The 5,356-nt window shown below is 51.4% G+C and overlaps 1 long non-coding RNA gene across 1 annotated transcript; it reads right to left on the minus strand.

Annotated features, from left to right (window-relative positions):
* Positions 1-721: 721 nt before the first annotated feature.
* On the minus strand, positions 722-1,796 carry LOC135980217 (uncharacterized). The gene is made up of 3 exons (XR_010597395.1): positions 1,677-1,796; positions 1,186-1,288; positions 722-796 (listed from the first exon to the last, which is right to left on the minus strand). It is a non-coding gene; the product is annotated as an uncharacterized LOC135980217 (long non-coding RNA).
* Between the last annotated feature and the right edge of the window lie 3,560 nt (positions 1,797-5,356).

Genomic DNA, 5,356 nt, shown 5'->3' on the forward strand with positions numbered 1-5,356 from the left:
CCAAGAGTCTGGGGGCACAGAAACAACAACTCTGCTACTCCCAAAATAGCCCTGGACAGAGAGGAGACCCCATTCTGTGCGTAACTTCCCCCTCCCCCAGGATACACATGTCCACACACTAAAACACAGGCAGGTGGGGGCAATTGTTCCTGGGACGTAACAAAAAAAGTGTCATCAGCAGAGGTGTTAAATCATCAAACATTTATGCACAGATCCGCAAAGGAATTTAGACTGAAATCCTTTGTGGCCCTGTGCCTTCATTCCTTAAGAGGTCACAGGGAAAGATGTTTCCCATGTGCACTCAGGGGATTTCCTATGAGCTGATAACCAACCTCTGAGTGGTTCCCTGGCCTGCAATCACTCCATTACAGAGAGGGCAGGTGATGAATTTTTCCCTACAGAGGGTAATTGTCATCATCATCATCATGCTTAATAATAACAACAGCCCTTTTCAATTCTGTCCGGCCTTCCTTTAGAGACTTTCTGACCTTTCTGAAGACAGTCTCCCCACACAGCTCTAAGGCTACCTCTATCCTAGGAGCTAGGGATGGTTATCCCCTGCTCCCGTACACATCTTGTGGGACCTCGATGAAAGCTCGTGTGACCATCCTTCTTCTTTAAACGCTGTCCTTAGCCACAGAGGGACACATTCAAACCTGTGTTCAGGCCTTGTGCTGCACCCCTGTACTTCCCGCACAAACACACAGAGCTATTTCCTTACCTTCATACAGGCGGGAGATGCCATCTTCAGTCACGGTTTCAGACAACAAGTCGCAGTAATGGCGGATAGTATTTCCTAGACATACAATGGATCTCATTACTTTTCAAATCCTTCGCTGAAAACTGCTAAAGGTGCAGCCATTCCCCCAAGACAGCCCTTGGGAAATTCAATACATTCCTTCCATCTGCTCACAAAGCACATCAAAGCATCTGATGCACAGAAGTTACTGAGAGGCTGATTTCCAAAGGAGATTGAATTCACATCATGCAGGTTTCCACTAGGCGCAGCCAAAGAGTTGTTGTGGGCAGGGGAAGTTGGTGCAATCAATACAGCTAAATTGCTCCCTTAATCTTGGAATACATGTTAATTCTGTCTCTCTCTCTCTCACACACACACACCAGAAGTCTAGAAAAGGGCTTTGAAGGAAGCAGTTCAAAAAAGATCAAGTGAATTTCTCTGCTTACCAATGAACAGGGCTGCAGAATGCCTTATTGTTGTCTGTGAGCTTTCCAGGTACTCTAAGGCCTGGAACAGGAATTTGGGGATGTGGCTCTCGTTGTTCTGCATCTAGGAGGGAAGAAGGAAGAAATGCGCAATATACAAATGACATGTTCTTCCCACAGCGAAGGGGCCAGGAAAGCCAAAGCACACAGCCAGGGCAAAGCAACAGCCAGTATGAGCCCATACACCATAGCAGCACCTCTCTGGAGTTACTAGTGTGTTCTCCAGAACCTCAGCTTTCATTTTAAAAGACACAAGTTTGGAGGTCTGACAGTTGTGGAGAAAAATTTCAAAAATGTGAAGGGATTGTAACTCATGCAGAAATGAACCAGCAGAGAGCCTGGAATAGAGTCCTGCCGCCCGACCGAAGCGGATGGGTACTCAGGATGTGGGGTTAGAAAGGTCTCCCTCAAGTCACCATTCACCACTCTCAAGGCACAAGGAATCCACCTACCAAGCACTTCCAGACACACTTCAGGAGCTGTGAGGAGCCATCCCAGGCCATGCTGCGGAACAGCCTCTTCAAATGAGCCCACCTGAGAAACTCTGCGCAGCGGAAGAGCGTCAGTTTACATCTCTGCAAGAGAAGGTGAGACCAAGAGGGTTCTCACTGAGAGAGGGATTGTCTGGGGGACATCGAACCTTCCCCTGTCCCTTTTCTCTCGCTTTTCCTGCTAGTGGAGATTCCTGTTATTTGTTCTACACAGGACTGTGCTCAGGAGAGGGAACTGAGACTTGGCTGGAGACAGCCAGAGCCGTCCTGTCTTTGGATGGTTTGGGGCGGTTGCCCAGAGCCCTCTGCTTTGGGGGGCCCCGCACTTCAGGGGGACGCAGGACCTGGGCTGTGCTGCGGCCAGCAGCAGTAGTCCCGGCCCGACTAAGTTATACCCCACCTCGCCAGCACCCAACGTCGCTCGGGAGAGGAGAGGGCAGGGGCTTGGGAGGAGGGGAGAAATAGGGGTGGGATGGGGGAGGAGCAGGGGGGGAAAAGGTGGAGTGGGGGCTTGGGGGAAGGGGTGGAGTGGGGGTGGGAGGTGGACGGGGGGGGAGGGGGTTGTCCCAGGCCCAGTGCCCCCCTATGGGTGGCCCTGGAAAGAGTCATAAGAGATCTCCACAACTCAGTCCTTCTATGCAAAGAAACTGTATGAGAGCGTGAGTCAGCTTTGGAATCCCAAAGAGTCGGACCAAAGAGGCACACGGATCAGGCTTCCCTCCACATCCCAGTTGGCCCAACGAAAGAAGGCAACGTCCGGTGAATGTTGGGAAGCGAGGACCTGCTGGAGAAGGTCTCTCAGGAGTTCCAGGGAAGAAGGCAGGGCAGCTGCACCCACTTTCCAGAAGGCTGTGGGCAGATACCAGCTCCCTGAACCGAAGGGCACTTACAGATTTTTGCTCCCTTTTCTTTTGCTGCCTCTTGTTGGGAACCTTTGGATGCAGCAGCCCGAAGGCCTGAGGCCTGTCTTTGCAGTAGAGGGTCAGGACTCTTTCCCAGAAGAAGGCTTTTCTTCCAAATTGTGCTATGTGCTGTGGGGATGGATGAGGCCCTAGACTCCAGCATGAGTGAAGCAGGGAGGAGAAGACTCTGCTTGGGCAAGAGGCTCTGGCCATTAATGGAGTGGGGGCCCCAGGGGATTCTGGCTCTTTGCTTATAAGGAAATAAGGATGGTGGCACTGTTAGAACAAAGGCCAAATACTCGCTATTCCCCAAGGCCACAGCTCCATTTCCCGTATATAAATGTATAGCAAGACAACCAATCAAAGAGGCCCAACAGCAAGGAGGCCCAGCAGATGTATCCCATTACCCCTACCCCTGGAAAAGCAATCAATCAAGGGGGCCCCACCAGATGTATCCTATATACCCCTAGAAGGGAATTTAAAAATTCCTTAGGTCAGCAGAATGTATGCACGTTAAGTCATTTGTTACTGGATATAAAAAGGCTTGCTCTACGCTTGTAGGGTGTGTTCCTCCCTCTGGCATGAGTCGAGGGGGACACCCGCTCAGCTGACTGATCAATAAAGAACTTGAAGCCGTCTTCTAGACTCCCGTGCCTCCTTGGGGTAATTGGGCAGCTCCAGGGGGAAACGAGCCCATTTGGCTAACAAATGGCGACCACGAAGGGACTTCTCTCCCTGTAGAGGGCACTGACCGACGGCCGAGGGCGATTCCGAGGAGTGGCCACCTCGAGCAGTTGCTTTGCTCGGGCCTCGGATCGTCACAATCGGCCGGGGCGGCTGTGTCCTCTCTAAAGAGAACTCTGAAGGACACGGAAGCAAGACGGCTTCAGAAGAAGGGGAAGTCTGACTGCCAGACGCGGCCACTTCGGGCGGTAAGTGCGTTTACCTCCTGGGTTTGAGGAATAACGCCCCCGAGGTGTGGGTTGGACGGTGGAAATCCCCTAGGCAGCCCGTATAAGGGAAGGTATATTAATATTGTCGTAGTATTGTAAGTGTATTGTCGTCGTGTTTGTGGGTAAAGGGAAAGCAGCCAACGGCCAATGAGTAACGTAACTAACTCCACAAGTCCATGGGCCGTTTTTATCAATTATTGGGACTTGGAGCAACCTCAGGGATTACTCTTGTTTATAGGAAGGGTAATCTTGTTTCTCCTCTTAATGGTGTGTTGGAAACCGAGATTGTAACTGATTAAAGGATCTGTGTGAAAGATGAATGAGTGCTGCTGACAGGTCTGAGGCTTAAGCTGACTTCAGCCGCCCCAAGACTCCTGCGAGGGGAAACCCGATGACCAGGATATCTTGATTGCAAGGGGGGTCAGCCGAACCTCATGACCCAGCGGATATCTGAGTTAGAACTAGATCTATACCTCTTTCCCCTCTTGATATCTCTGTCTCGGAAAACTCTGGGTAAAGCATAATGGGGTCCGGACAAAGTACCTTCTCCTGGACACCCCTGGGACGTATGCTGGATAACTGGAAGGCGTTTAGACGCCAGGCTAATTATGGAATTGTATTATGTAAAGACAAGCTTGTAAAATTCTGTACTCTTGAATGGATGACATTCGGGGTGGAATGGCCCGAGGGAGGGACGCTCAAACCAGGGGTTGCACAAGCAGTACATAGCATTGTGACCTGGGATGGGCATTGGGACCAATATCCCTATATAGATATTTGGCAGGACCTTGTGGCAAATCATCCCCCATGGTTGCAGAAATGTAGATCACAAACTATTAAAACCTTAATGGCCCGTGCCCCTGTTAGGAAACCCTGTTTCCCTGTTAAGAAATCTTGTCTGCGGGCTGTGATTCCCTCTGCCCCTGATCCTATGCCCCCTCCCCCCTTTGTATCCTGGCCTCCCGGCTCCGGTACCCTCAATTGAAATCCCCACCCCCTCCTCTGAGGATAATGCCTCAACTGAAAGGGGTGAGCCAGGCGACCAGGACTTTTCCAAACGGGAGCCCCCTCCGATCTCTCTGAGCTCCCAGGTGTCTAACCACACCAGGAGAAAGACTGGCCCCGTGACAGCTCAGAGCTCTGAAACGCAGTGGAACTTGTCATCTGACTATAACCCTGGGGATATTCGGTTTACCCTTATTAGCTCATCGAGCAAGGGTGGCCCGGGACTCCAAGGGCCCCTGCAACAGAATTATTTGTGTCCACTGTGGGAAACTGTAGCCCCTGAGGGTAATCTCACTATGGTATATGTTCCCTTTACCACTAGTGAGCTATATAATTGTAAGGGGCTTCGGGCAAGAATATAGAGGAACTTTTAGAAATAGCCATGAAGGTTTATGATCGAAGGGATGATGAGGAGCGAAAGAAAGGGGCCCGCGTTTTGGCCATGGCCCTGAGAGAAGGATATGCAGAAAGGGGGGACAAGGTTAAGGAGAAGCCAGGGCCACCTGGGAGGGGACGGGACTCCCGCCTGGGTCGAAACCAGTGTGCTATCTGTAGGGAAGAGGGGCACTGGAAGAATGAATGCCCCCGGCGACAGGCCATGGGAAAGGAACGTAAAAACAAAACCCGGTCCTTCCCCTCCTTTACAACAACATAGGACGTTCAGGGGAGGGATCTTCCCCATAGAGAAGCCGAGGGACCCAGCGGCCCCTCCTGACAGCACAAGCTGCCAGCCTGGATCCCACGGTAAAAATTAAAGTGGAGGGCCGCCCAATTGAAGCCC

The sequence above is a fragment of the Chrysemys picta genome, unplaced genomic scaffold (assembly GCF_011386835.1).
Source record: "Chrysemys picta bellii isolate R12L10 unplaced genomic scaffold, ASM1138683v2 scaf2241, whole genome shotgun sequence".
Lineage (NCBI taxonomy): Eukaryota > Metazoa > Chordata > Testudines > Emydidae > Chrysemys > Chrysemys picta.